General features: G+C 42.3%; 1 protein-coding gene across 4 annotated transcripts in view; it reads right to left on the bottom strand.

Annotated features, from left to right (window-relative positions):
* The window catches only part of NR3C1 (nuclear receptor subfamily 3 group C member 1), a 487,336-nt gene that overhangs the window by 314,575 nt on the left and 157,700 nt on the right, over positions 1-15,061 (bottom strand). The gene's annotated exons all lie outside the window — the stretch shown is intronic.

Raw genomic sequence — 15,061 nt, forward strand, 5'->3', positions numbered from 1 at the left:
TCATTTTGTCTTTTTCAGATGGCTGATGGCAGTTTATTTAAAACCAAGGATTGACAGTATGTTTATCAAATAGTTCTCTGAAAGGTTCCAGTTACGGTTCTGCCACATCTCTGAAGTCTGGTGGTGGAGATCCAGCACAATGTCATCTGTGCCTTCCTAGGATGGCACACAGCAAAACACCATTCTTTGAGAGGAGCCCCTATTGGGGGCAGGATAGCCACACTCCAGGGAAGGTTACTACCAAACATAGCCTTTTGAATGGATGCTGACCACCTTCCAGTTCATGTCCTCCACTGTGACTGATCCCCCTAGACAAGGCATGGTATCATAGATCTAACAGGAAGTCCTCTGTCTTCCACGATTTCCAAAAGGTGGGTTTCTTGTCAGCCTGAATTGACAAACTCTGCAATGAGCATATGACCTCACTCTCACTCTTATCATCAAGATAAGCTAGTGAGGCCACAGTGGACTTGCAGTTGATTGGTCCACAGCAGCAGGGCAGCATCTGTGGCCCAGGTCCTACACTGAGCACCAGAGACACTAAAGATACAGAATTCAGAACCTTTGTCACTGTTGAGAGAAGAGATGAGGTTGGATGTGTAAGCTGGGGCTGGCCTGAGGGTATGCATCTTATCAGGATGCTCTATGTGAAAGTCTGATTTTGCACTTCGAGGAGCTGCATGGAAGCAAAAAAACTTAATCAGCAGACACAGCATAGCCAAGAGAGCAGCTTATCAGACATCTTCTGCCACAAACTTGCTACGTCAGCTTGGACTGGCTGCTTCAACTGGAGTCAGACTGTCTGGGCTTGATTCCCAGCTTTGCCGCAGACTAGCTGTGTGACTTTGGCAGTCTAGTTAATTCCTCTGAGCCTTAGTTTTGTTTTCTGTACAAGAAGGATACTAGTCAATTTTGCACACAGTTGTTAGGAGAATTAAACAGGATAATGCATGTGAAGTCCTTAACATTGTACCATGCATCCAGTTAGAGCTGAAGGAGGGTTTAGTAAGAATAATAAAAATTAAAACATGTAAATATTCTCATTAGTATGTTCCAGGGCTCTGTGCTAAGTTTTGTTCTCCTTTACAGATCCACTCCCTGGAGAAGGAAATGACAACCCACTCTAGTATACTTGCCTGGGAAATCCCACGGACAGGAGCCTGGTGGGCTACAGTCCATGGGGTCACGGAGAGTCGGACACAACTTAGCGACTAAACCACCACCACCACAGCTCCATTCACTCTCAGGATGACCGCATCCTCTCCTGACTTTAAATGCTATCTCCAAATTTATACCTCAGGTCTCATGCCTCTCCTGAGCTTCATACTCCTCCCACACACACACACACCAGTGAATGCATATGTGTATATGTATATATATCTGTGTTTATGTATGTGTATACATGTGTGTATATATATACTTTTTTTCTTTCATAGACCTTAATAGGCCTTTAACACTCTCTAAGTCCCTCACCAAATTCTTGTTTATACCCCTACTCCACCAAACCTCTCCCAGCTCAGTAATATCAGCCCCACCTTCCTTGATACTCAAGCCAAAAAGCTGGGAGTCATGCTTGATTTCTCTGGCTCACTTGTCTCCTATGTCAGTAAATCCCATCAACTCGATGTTCAGACCCAGAATCTGAGTACATCGTCACTGCCACCACATCCACTCTGGTCCCAGCCATCATCCTACCTCCCCTGGATTATTGTAACAGTGTCCTCCCTGCTGTCCTTGCTTTGGCCCTTGGCCTCCTGCAATCTACTCTCACACAGCTACTGAAGGGATATTATTAAGACCTAAGTCAGGTCACGTCACTGAGAAGGAAATGGCAATCCACTCCAGCACTCTTGCCTGGAGAATCCCATGGAGGGAGGAGCCTGATTGGTTACAGTCCATGGGGTCACAAAGAGTCGGACACGACTAAGCGACTTCACTTCACTTCACTTCAAATCAGGTCACGTCACTGCCCTGCTCAGTACTTTCTAATGGCTTCCCATTACCCTGAGAATGAATCAAAGTTCCATGCAGCCCACAAAGTTCCTTGGCCCTTGCTCACAGCTTAATCTCCCATCACCCTAACCCTTCTCAATGAACTCTACTTGAAGCTCCCACTCAGGGCTCCAAACTGCCTGCTCATCCTGCCTGGAATGCTCTTGCCCCAGATATCCATATGGCTCATCCCTTACCCTCTTGTGCTCCCTGCTCAAATAGTGCTAATCAAAGAGGTCTTCCACATCTACCCCATAAAGGAGAAACCACATCTCTTGTCCTTCTTTACTCTCACTGAAAGTGAAAGTGAAGTTGCTCAGTCATATCTGACTCTTTGTGACCCCATGGACTTTAGCCCACCAGGCTCCTCCATCCATGGGATTCTCTAGGCAAGGGTACTGGAGCAGGTTGCCATTTCCTTCACTAGGGGATCTTCCTGACCCAGGGATCAAACCCAGGTCTCCCACATTGTAGGCAGATGCTTTACCATCTGAGCCACCAGGGAAGTCCTTCTTCATAGCACATGTCCCCTTCAGACCTATCATATACTCTGCTGTTGTTATTTATTGCTTCTCTTTCCTAGGAGAATATAAGCTCCATGAACATAGGATTTTGTTTAGTTCACTGTTGAAGAGTATGTACACAATAGGTATACTCTATGTCTTATTATGAAGGAAGGAAGGACTGTTAGAAGCTTCATTTTTCCTGTCTCCAAAGAGCAGTGATTGGGTTAGATACTCTCTAAACGACCCCTCCAGCTCAAACATTTCATCTCTCTCTCAGGTCAGCAGAAGTCCAATCAATGGCTCTCAGCTCATATATTTTAGCAAAGTCATGTCACCCAGAAGACTAGAGTCCTTCTTCATAACAAATTAAGCCATTTACCAATATCCCCACACCTCCCACCCAAGTTTCATGAACTGAATCAGATTACCCTTAAGAAGATAGTCTTGAGCAAATTTCAAACCTGCTCACTCTTAACCCCTGTGCAACCATCTCTTCTCTGACATCTGCTCCTCCTCCCTACTTTGTACCTAAAGAGGCTGGCCCGTGGACCACTCCATCAGGGCTCCCTTGCCTTCTGGCTTGGCTGGTTGGGTTTGGCCCATGGAAGCTGGAGATGAGGGGCAGGAATCAAGAAGATCTGGCATATTTTGTCCCTGCTCCTTATTTTCTCTTCAATCTCTTTTGGCCACACTCCTCTGTGGCCCCAGCAACTGCCAGGCAGCCCTCCCCAGCTCTAGCTCCACTGGGCTCCCAGGACATCCTTTCTTTTAAGCTTTAGGGGTGAAAATGCCTTCTTCCTCTTGCTGGTCCCTGAAGTTTCAACATCCTTTTTGGCTCCATTTACCCTATAAATGATTCCTTTATTAAAGTCTCTTCAATGAAAGCCTATGAGTGGAATTCTGCATTCCATCTGCCAGTACTTTGACAACAACGAGTGGATCTTGTTCCTTTGTGCTTTGAAAGGCATGTAAGTCGAGATACGTGATGCTTTCTGAGTAAACACTTGAGACCGTGTGTGTGTGTGTGTGTGTGTGTGTGTGTGTGTGTGTGTGTAGCCCATGTAGTGGTTTAGAACCGGACCTAGAGATCTTTCACAATCTGAGGAGCAATCCATGCATTCTTTTTACTTGATTCAACCCCCAGACCTGTGAAATGGAGACTACTTGAAGAAATGTCTATGGATTGACACACTGTGGAAGTTCCACTAACACATGCTCCAGGGTGGGGGTAGAAAAATCCAGCTGAGTATTAATTTGATATTCTTACTATTCAGAGGAAAAGCTTAAGTCATCCTCTTTACTGTATAAGTATGAAAAAATCACTCTGCATGCCTTTCTTGGGACAAGAGTTTTGAATTCCTTTCTTTATCTTTATTCAGAACAGTTCTGCACATTCCTGAAGAAACAAGCATAAATCCAGAGAGCTGGGTGACAGGACAGTGGCAGAATGCCAGGAAACATATTATCATGTGTGCTAACCCTGTTTAAGAAAACAGATCATTTTAAACTTAAGCAGATTACTTTAAAAAACAAAGTGAGGCATAACCAAGGAGCCCTAACTGAGAGAATTTAAAACGAGACTATAATACAAACTAAAATAAGAAAGAGAAAAAGGCGGGGGGAATATATTTGTGGGGAGGAGTGAAAGATTTAAAAATTCAAGTTGATAATCGTGTAAATAGAGATGTAGACGTAGAGGACAGACGGGTGAACACAGTGTAGAAGGCGAAGGTGGGGCAAATTGGGAGAGTGGCACCGACATATATACACCAACATGCGTAAAATAGACAGCTAGTGGGACGCTGCTGTATAGCACAGGGAGCTCAGTTCGGTGCTGTGTGATGACCTAGAGGGGTGGGGGCAGGGAGTTAGAGGGAGGCTCAAGAGGGAAGGGATATATGTAAACCTATAGCTGATTCATGTTGCACAGCAGAAGCTATCATAACATTGTAAAGCAATTATATTCCAAGAAAAAAGTAATCAAGTAAAATGATCTTTTCTTTTGCCTTCATACTTTTGCTAGAGACAGGAGTACCTCTGAAAACCCGCACATTTCAAAACAAGATATTCCAGCTACTCTGAGCTATCCAGCCAACACGGCAATAAAGAATGAGCTAGATTTCCCCATCTGGTGAAAAGCATTAAATTCACAAATACAGAGCTGTGGGTAAGAAGGTTTTATAAACTAGAAGGTAGCAATGGTCTGTGCATGTTTATTTCACCTTTGCAGGCTGCTGAATATGAAGAGCCTTCAAAACAGAAAGGATCTGAGTTCACTAAATAACAAGCCCTTTAATGCCTTCTAGAGAAAGGACAAACAGGAGAGGCTGAAAACTAGAATGAACACCTGATGAGGGGGAATAGCTCCCTCCTCCAGACCCTGTGATTCACCAGATACTACAGCACCAAGCAGAGCCTTGGGTGGAGCTCAAAGCTGATCTGTGACTCGGGACACAGCCAGAACACACAGAGTTTCCCATTTCAATAGAGTCCTGAGAGTACCCTGTATTCCAAGATGAATCTCTTGTCTCCATCTAGTTCTATAAGCAAGGCCATATGAGAATCTTTCTGAACATTCTGAATTGCACACTGGGTCCTTCCTTGACATGAGGGTTCATGTGATATATCGCAGCTAGGACTCAGTGCTAAGGGTTTCCCTTTCCAGGCAAATTGGTAGTCCTCCTTTCCGAGCAAACAAAAACTGACACGTTATATTTATTCTTTATTTTCTCTTCTGAGTAATGTCACTCATCTTTTTTTTTGTCTCAATAGGCATGAATCTCAGAGCAAATATAATAATATTCAATATATATATATATATTTTAAATATTTTATTTTTTTTTAACTTTACAATATTGTATTGGTTTTGCCATATATCAACTAGCAAGACAACTCTTTCAATGCAAAGCTATGTAGGAGTCCAAACATAAAATAGACATATGAGGCACTATTCTGAGGATAGCAAAGACAGAAAAGCCCACAGATATGACCCCTTCTCATCTCCCTCATCCCTTGGTGGCCTCTCATTCCCCTCTCAGGGTAAAGAGGGTTTCTCAAACACAACCCAGAAAATACATAATATAAAAGAAAAAAATCCATACATTTGACTGTGTTAAATAAGTTTCTGCATTTTTTTTTTTTGGGAAAAGCCACCCCAAATAAAATTATAGTAGCAAGCAATCAACAGGGAGAAGATATTTGCAATTCTTATAACAAGCAAATGTGTTTCTGGATTATATAATGAATTATGAATGAGCCAGAAGAAGATGAACCTACCAATTTAAAAAAACAGACAAAGTTATAAATAAGTAATTTCTAGAAGAAAGAAATTGATTGGCCAGTTAAGATATGGGAAGACGGTCAACCTTACAATTAATTAGGACATTATAATTAAAAGGCTGCTATGGAGAAGAGTATGGAGGAAACTTAAAAATAGGACTACCATATGAGCCAGCAATCTCACTCCTGGGCATATACCAGAGAAAACTGTAGTTTGAAAAGATACACGCACCCCAGTGCTTCTTGCAGCACTGTTTACAACAGCCAGGACATGAAAGCAACCCAAATGTCCATCAGAAAATCATCATAAAAAAGATGTGGTACATATACACAATGGAACACTACTCAACCATAAAAAGAACAAAATAATGCTATCTGTAGCAAGATGGATGGACCTTGAGATTGTCATAGTGAGTGAAATAAGTCAGACAAAGAAAGACAAATATGGTATCGTTTATATGTGGAATCTAAAAAGTAAAAGGGAGTACAGATGACCTTATATACAAAACAGAAGTAGAGGCATGGATGTAGAAAACAAATGCTTACTAGTGGGTAAAGAGGGTAGGAATAAATTGGAAGATTGGGATTGACATATACACACTACTATATATAATATAAATAACTAATAAGAACCTCCCGTATAGCACAGGGAACTCGACTCAATACTCTGTAGTGGCCTGTATGGGAAAAGAATCTTTAAAAAGAGTGGGTATATATATATGTATAACTGATTCACTTTCCCGTACACCTGAAACTAAAACTGCATTGTAAATCAACTATACCCCAATAGAAACTTTTTAAGTGAAAAAAAAAAAGACATAATGATTCCAACAATTGGAAATAATAGAAAACCTAGGGGGAAAAAAAAGACAGTTCCACATGCATCAGATAGGGAAATGTTTTAAAAGTTTGACAATCATTATTGTTGGGGACATTCTGATGTGCTGCTGGTGGGTGTATAAGTCAGGTGAGCCCCTTGGCAATGTCAAGAGAAGGTGCAACTGCAGGGATGCGCACAGCCTACATGCCGTGAGTCCTCTCCCAGACAAAGGTATTTACATCTTACACAAAGCTTTCTCCTAGATGTACGTTATTTACATATTACACAAAGTCTCCACACGCATGCAACAATAATGCACAGGAGAGCTCATTAGAGTGGTTTTTGTAGTAGCGAAAATTTGGAAACTCACTCAGTGTCTATCAATGTGCAAATAAACTAGTTGGTCCTTTCTTTAGAATGTTATTCAGCAGTTAAAACAAACAACTTAGATCTATATATATATCAACATAAACAGCGAAAACACAATATAGAATGGAAAGGCACACTGCAGGATCAAAGCTACAGCACATTTCCATCTGTGTAAGGCTAACACACTAACAATACGCTACATAATACACTACATACATTACAATACACTATGTCACACGGGTAGATGCATATGTAGCACCAGTGTAGAAACCTGGACAGAAAGGATGTGCATTCTGCTCTCTGTTCCTAAAGAGAAGTGGTTTAGGTACAGTGGTTACCTCTTAGGCCCAAGAGGGGATGAGAGCTGGCCAGGCACAGGAGGACTACAGCAAACCTGGGACATCTTTGTTTTTTTATCATAAAAAGAATAGATTTGAGTCAAATATGGCAAAGGCATTTACATTAGTGAAATCTAGATGACAGGTAGATTGATAATTGTCATATTATTCTCTGTTTTAATTTTTTTATAACAAAAATAATATACTTCAATGAAAACTACTACAATTAGGAAATCAAGTAATCCCAGCCATGATTTCTGGAAGAGACAGAAAAGACACAAAGTGCAAAGGGACTTCTTTCCCTTTCATGATCCAACACTTGACCTTCTACCCTCATTGTAGAAGTCTTGCAATGTATATGCTCGAGTCTCTGTGTTTGAAATAAGGTGACATACATAAAGGTCTTAGCATGGCGTGTGACACGCCATGTCACAAGGCAAGTATGTTAATTTCCATCCCACTTGAAAGCTTTTCCGCAGCATTATATGGGGGAATTTGAATAATAAATAGTGACTTGGTTGTCCTTCATGTTCCTAGTCATTTGGCACTTCAATTTACTATCTCACAGTTCTATAGGTCAGAAGTCCAGTGGGCTTGGCCATGGGTCACACGAGGAATTAAGGTGTTTGTCTCCCTGGGATCTAGGGGAGAAGGCACATCCAGGCTCATGCAGGCTGAGCTCAGCTGCTAGGGTTCAGCTCCACGTGGTTCTAGGATCAAGTCCTGTTTCCTTGCTGGTTTTCTGGCCAGGTTTGTTCTCAGCTCCTAGAGGCTGCCCACATCCCTTGGCTCACTGCCCCTTCATTTTCAAAGCCAGCAACAGTGGGGTGAGTCCCTCTCATGGTTTGCATCTCTTCTGCCTCTTCTTACTGACTCTTCCTCCTCTACTTTTAATGGTCCACGTGATTACATTGGGCCCACAGATAATCAAGGATAATTTTTCCACCTCAAGGTCTGTAACCTTAATTACATCTGCCAAGCCCCTTTTTGCCATGGAAAGTAACACATGCACAGGTTTGGGGGATAGGATGTGGACATCTCTGGAGAGCCATTATGCTTCCCACCATACCACCTATTCAACTATTATGGGACCATCAACAACAATGATTAAAATAGTAAGGCAGTGTTACAGATGACAAAATATAGGCCCAGTAAATCTTGGCTCCATGATAAGAAGTCAAGGAGTCTGACTCCAGAGACCATGCTCTTAACCACTATGCCACTGCAAAAGTGCTTGATCTACTCATTCTGGAATTTGTAGAGACAACAGATTGCTGTCTTAGCTCTGATTTTCATGTGCCTTGCTAATGTCCTTACAGTACTCTGATACAGAAATGAGGCCTCAGGATGGGACCTGGAGAGATGGGGTTTGAAAGTCCTTTCTATTTAAAGAGAAAATCTGAATTCTTTTATTCACAAGTTAATGATAAAGTCATGGTATTAGGGTCTTCAGTATGTCACTATACACATAGGATTAGACATAGAATCAAATATAAGAGTATTAATCATAGAAAATGCTCACAATGTAAAAAGTGAAAACAGCTGATAATAGACTAGGAATAAATTACTATTTATTGAGCCCCTGAAAATACCAAGCACTGCACTAGACACCTGGATACAAAGTGACTAAAACTCCCACCCCATCTTATAGAAGCTTACAGTCTATGGGTTTCTGGGAGACTGACAACAATAGGTACTGAAAATAATATATATATATATATTAATTATATTATATATATGTGAGTGTGTGTGTGTGTGTGTATGTATGTATATATATATATATATAGAGAGAGAGAGAGCTAGAGAGAGCGAGCGAGCGAGCGAGCGAGCATGTCAGAAGGTGATAAGTGCTTTGGAAAAAAACAGAACAAGATAAGGAAGCCCAGGAGTGGTACATGGGCAAGTTTCAGTTTTAAGTGGGAAGGTCAGGTAGGATTCATCTAGAGAGTGTTATTTCAGCAAGGACTTACAGGAGGCGAAAGATCTGTCACACAGATATTAGGGGAAAGAATATTTCAGGCAAAAGGGATCTCCAGTGGAAAGTCCCTAAGGTAGGAGCATGCCTTGGGTGCTTGAGGAAGACCAAGAAGTCTGAGGTGTCTCCAGTAGAATTAAGAAGGAGAACACAGTAGGAGGAGCAAGTCAGCAAGGGTCAGCAAGTAAAGAGGCCAAATGATGTGGGACCGTGGCTTTGACCCTGAGCAAGCCACTGGAGGACTGCCATCTAATTTGTTCCAAGTGGAATGGAGTGGCTGCTGTGTTGAGAGTAGACTATAGGGAGAAACCTAACCTGCCTCCTGAGAAATCTGTATGCAGGTCAAGAAGCAACAGTTAGAAATGGACGTGGAACAACAGACTGGTTCCAAATCGGGCAAGGAGTATGTCAAGGCTATATATGGTCACCCTGCTTATTTAACTTATATGCAGGGTACATCATGCAAAATGCTGGGTTGGATGAAGCACAAGATGGAATCAAGATGGCTTGGAAGAATATCAATAATATAACCTCAGATATGCAGATGACACCACCCTTACGGCAGAAAGTGAAGAGGAACTAAAAAGCCTCTTGATGAAAGTGAAAGTGGAGAGTGAAAAAGTTGGTTTAAAACTCAGCATTCAAAAAACTAAGATCATGGCATCTGGTCCCATCACTTCATGGCAAATAGATGGAGAAACATGGAAACAGTGAGAGACTTTATTTTTTGGGGCTCTGAAATTACTGCAGATGGTGACTGCAGCCATGAAATTAAAAGACGCTTGCTCCTTGGAAGAAAAGTTATGACAAGTCTAGACAGCATATTAAAAAGCAGAGACATTACTTTGCCAACAAAAGTCCATCTAGTCAAAGCTATGGTTTTTCCAGTGGTCATGTACAGATGTGAGAGTTGGACTCTAAAGAAAGCTGAGCACTGAAGAATTGATCTTTTGAACTGAGGCATTGGAGAAGACTCTTGAGAGTCTCTTGGACTGCAAGGAGATCCAACCAGTCAATCCTAAAGGAAATCAGTCCTGAATATTCATTGGAAGGACTGATGCTGAAGCTGAAGCTCCAATACTTTGGCCTCCTGATGCGAAGAACTGATTCACTGGAAAAGACACTGATGCTGGAAAAGATTGAAGGCAGGAGAAGAAGGGGACAACAGAGGATGAGATGGTTGGATGGCATCACCGACATGATGGACATGAGTTTGAGAAAGCTCCAGGAGTTGGTGATGGTCAGGGAAGCCTGGCGTGCTGTGGTCCATGGGGTCGCAAAGAGTCCGACACGACTGATTGAATGAACTGAACTGAACTGAACTGATAGGGTGAAAAGTAGAAGCAGGGTGGCTAGTAATCCTAGCAGGCCCAGACCATGTAGTAATAACTGGAGAGTCTGAAGTCTGGTTCTCTTTTCAAGATAATATGCTGATGGACTGGTTAGGGTCTTTAGCAATGAAGGTGGAAAAGACTAAGTGTAGAACAGGTTTGGTAGGGATGGAAGTGAGTGGAAGGGAAAAATAGGAGTTCATCTTGGACATGCTGAGTTTCAAAATGCTTATTAGACATTCAAATTGAGTTGGTTGTTGGTTATGAGTCTGAGGCCCAAGAGAGAGGTCTGGACTGGAGATAGAATTCCCAGAGTTATCAACATAAGATTAAAATAAAATGAGAGTTGTGGGGGTCCCTGGGGCACCTCAACTTTGTAGAGAAGAGGAGAAACAAGCAAAGGAGACAGAACATGAGAAGGTAGGAGGAAAACCAAGACAGAATGGTGTCCTGTAAACCCATATCAAAGCCGAATACTGACCACTGGATTTAGTAACCTGGAGATCACTGGTGACCTGAAGAGAGCTCTTTTCAAGGGTTGGGGAAGCTGGAGGAACTAGGCTGGATTGGCCTTAACATTTCATGGGAGGGGATGAATTAGTCTCCAAACAACTGTTTGGAGGAATTTTATCACCAAAGAGAATATAGAGAAATCGGGTATAGCCTTGGGGGAATTGAAGGCTATTAATATTATTATTAAAGATAAGAGAAACAATGGCACATTTGTTGGCTGATGGGAATGATCCAATAAAGAAAGGGAGGGAAGAACTGCTGAAGTATTGTCTTTGATGGGCCAGAGGGGATTAGGTCAAGGAGAGAGAGAGAGATTGCCTTTAGATAGGACAGGAGAAGAGTGCTGTCCAGCAGTGGGGCTAAGGAAAATGAACTCATGAGTGACTTATATTTTCTGGTCAAAGAGGATTCTTCTCTCTCCATGACATCACTATGCTTGCAGCTGCAACGTTCAGTGTCTGGAGTCTAGAGTCTTTTAGTGACCTCAATATTCCTTTTGTTAGAACCAAGCTGCCTTAAGTCTTTCTACCTGTTCAGTTTTTTGTCTTTATTTTTCCAGGGAAAGTTCACGTAGCAGGAGAGAATGTCAATACTTACTGGGCAAAAGTAGCTATCTGATTCCTTTCTAGACCCAGAACTAAATTATTTAAAAGACAGAATATACATGTACTTAACGCCCTACCAGCAAAGGAGGGGCACTAAAAGAGAGAGATGCAAAAGGGCAGAGAAGAATTCAGGTTAATCACATTTATTCAGAATTCTGCCATCTCTAAAGCCAAACGATGTTATTTTGATTTCTGACTGCATATAAATTTTCTGTTTTACAGTGAAGCACTGCTTTATGGTTATGGTGTCTAAGTATCACAAGCCAGCCCTGTTCAATCCATGTCCCTTTGAGTAGAAGAAATCCTGACCCGTGGTCAGAGATCATACTCAAGACTACATAGACAGATCTTTTACACGTGCCTGATCCAAACAGGACTGAGAAGAAGCATCTGCAGCTCGGCTTTAACTCATCACCTCTAAGTGAATAATCATAAGAAATGTGTATCCTAAAACAGTGGGCCAGAGTATCATGTCTACATGTGACAAATGACACACGGTCCATCTAAATAAAGATTTTCTTTTATGAAACCCAATTACATCAAAGCCATAGGCAGCTCCTGGTCTGTTCCATATTGCTCCACAGCCAAAAGGTATTGAAGACATGGACGGGTGCCTTTGCTTATAGTGCACAGAGAAAACACATCATTCTCTAGTTGACCCCCTCAATGAGGTTCCTTCACTTGATGAAATAGTCAAGCATTTATGTTCTTTCTTTCCAAATTACATTCTCCAGAAAAGAAGTGGCAAGGGTGGACAGTGGACTTGCCTTCCCCTAATTGTAGACAGGGGCAAGTTTATGGAAGAGGAGGGTAAACATCAGGGTATTAACAGGAAAGAAAACAGAGAGAGGCAGTTGGCAGTAAGAGAGAACAGGAGTAAATTCAGTTCCCACTTGCATGTGCTACAAAGAGAAATAACCCACAGTTCCTGCCCTGACTATCTGATGGGTTAGAACAGGTTCTCAGCATCTTCAGTCAGTCAGTTCAGTTGCTCAGTCGCATCCGACTCTTTGAGACCCCATGGACTGCAGCACGCCAGGCTTCCCTGTCCATCAACCAACTCTCAGAGCTTGCTCAACATCTTGAGTAATATCTATTAGATAGTGTAGGGTTGGCAGAAAAGTCCAACTGAGTTATGGAGAAACCTGAAGGTCTTTTCGGCTAAGCCTATATTTCACATGCCCCACCCACTCAAATTATGAGTAAGGGTACTTCTGGACTATGATAAGATACTTTGCAAAAGATGTATAGTTCTGAGCTCAGAATTTACACATTTCCCCTTTTCTTCACTGCCCTCTGTAAGGACATTGCTGGCAGCCCTCCCATCCTCACCTCTCACTTCCCCCAGAGCATAATACACTCATGGAGTTAGGTTGATATTGACCCATCCCCAGCTCTAGGACTTAAGCAAATCTGTTATCATTCTGTTTGGTATAGGAAAAGGAGTGCGGCCTCTCTTTTCCTGGAGAGAAAACCAGGACTGTGGCATAATGGTTGGGGTGGAAGTGTTGGGGGAGGAAGACAAGTTCTTCCTTGACATGTGGTGCAGTGTGGATGTGGGACCTAGAACTGCTAATGTCATTTTGCTCATGAGTGACATAAGCTTGAGATGAAGCCAGTAGAGCAAGAGCACTGCAGCCGAAAGGAGCTAGGGTCAGACACAAATATGCCCAAAGTTCATATAACATATATATGTGTGTGTGTACACATACATATTTATATATATTAGTTACAGAAGCTAATACATTCCTTTTAACATTGTTTAACCCAGTGGCAACTGGGTGTTGGGAACTTGGCACCAAAAGCACTAATAGCCATAACAAGTTTCTCAACACTGTGGCCAAGAACCTCCAGTGTAGAGTAAGTTCAAATACAGTACTAGTTTGACAAAGAAAACAATGATGTGCTCATAATAGCAACTATTATTATAATATTAGATAGGTTATATCATGTCATATATAAGCATACACTAAATGCCGAAGAATTGATGTTTTTGAACTGTGGTGTTGGAGAAGACTCTTGAGAGTCCCTTGGACTGCAAGGAGATCCAACCAGTGAATCCTAAAGGAAATCAGTCCTGAGTATGCATTAGAAAGACTGATGCTGAAGCTGAAACTCCAATACTTTGGCCACCTGATGCAAACAGATGACTCATTGGAAAAGACCCTGATGCTGGGAAAGATTGAAGGCAGGAGGAGAAAGGGACGACAGAGAATGAGATGGCTGGATGTCATCACTGACTCAATGGACATGAATTTGAGCAAGCTCCAGGAGCTGCTGATCGACAGGGAAGCCCGGCGTGCTGCAGTCCACGGGGTTGCAAAGAGTCAGACGTGACTGAGCAGCTGAACTGAACTGAAGCTCCCTACCTACTTACCTTCTAGTTGCAAACTTTCAAAGATGCAAATGTGGGACTTCCTGGTGGCACAGTGGATAAGAATCTGCCTGTCAATGTAGGGGACACAGTTTCAGTCCCTGGTCTGGGAGGATTTCACGTTCCATGAGTCAGCTGAGCCTATGCACTACAACTACTGAGCCCAAGCTCTAGAGCCCGGGAGCCACAACTACTGAGCCTGCGTGCTGCAAATACTGAAGCTCGAATGCCCTAGAGTTGCACACCACAACTAGGAAGCCCACAGCTCATGTGGTGCAACTACTGAAGCCTGCACACTAGAGTCTGGGCTCTGCAACAAGAGAAGCCGCTGCAATGATAAGCCCATGCATCACAATGAAGAATTGCCCCTCCCCACTGCAATGAGAGAAGACTACGTATAGCAACAAAGACCCAGGGCAACCAAAAATAAGAGTAACAAATAAATACACAATATTTAAAAAACAATATTATAAAAAAATGCAAACATGTTTGCATGTCCAATCATGTAAGCTCAGGTGTTTGTAAGATAATTGTACTGTAAGGCTAAGGATGCTTTCTTTATTTTTTGTGTTTGTTTTTTTATGTATTTTTGTGTGAAAAGTATTATAAACTGAATACAGTACAAGGGGCTTCCCTCGTGGCTCAGACAGTAAAGAATTTGCCCGTGGTGCAGAAGACTCAGGTTTGATCCCTGGGTTGGGAAGAACCCTTGGAGAAGGGAATGGCTACCCACTGTAGTATTCTTGCGTGGAGAATCCCATGGACAGAGGAGCCTGTTAGGCTATGGTCCATGGGGTCACCAAGAGTCAGACACGACTGAGACTAACACTGTCACTGTCACGGTACAGTATTATATAGTTGATGGTGTTAGTTGGGTACCTAGGCTAACTTTGTTGGACTTACAAACAAATTGGATTTACAAACGCACTGTTGGAATGGAACTTGTTCGTATGTAGGGA

Source organism: Bubalus kerabau, chromosome 1, assembly GCF_029407905.1.
Source record: "Bubalus kerabau isolate K-KA32 ecotype Philippines breed swamp buffalo chromosome 1, PCC_UOA_SB_1v2, whole genome shotgun sequence".
NCBI classification, from domain to species: domain Eukaryota; kingdom Metazoa; phylum Chordata; class Mammalia; order Artiodactyla; family Bovidae; genus Bubalus; species Bubalus kerabau.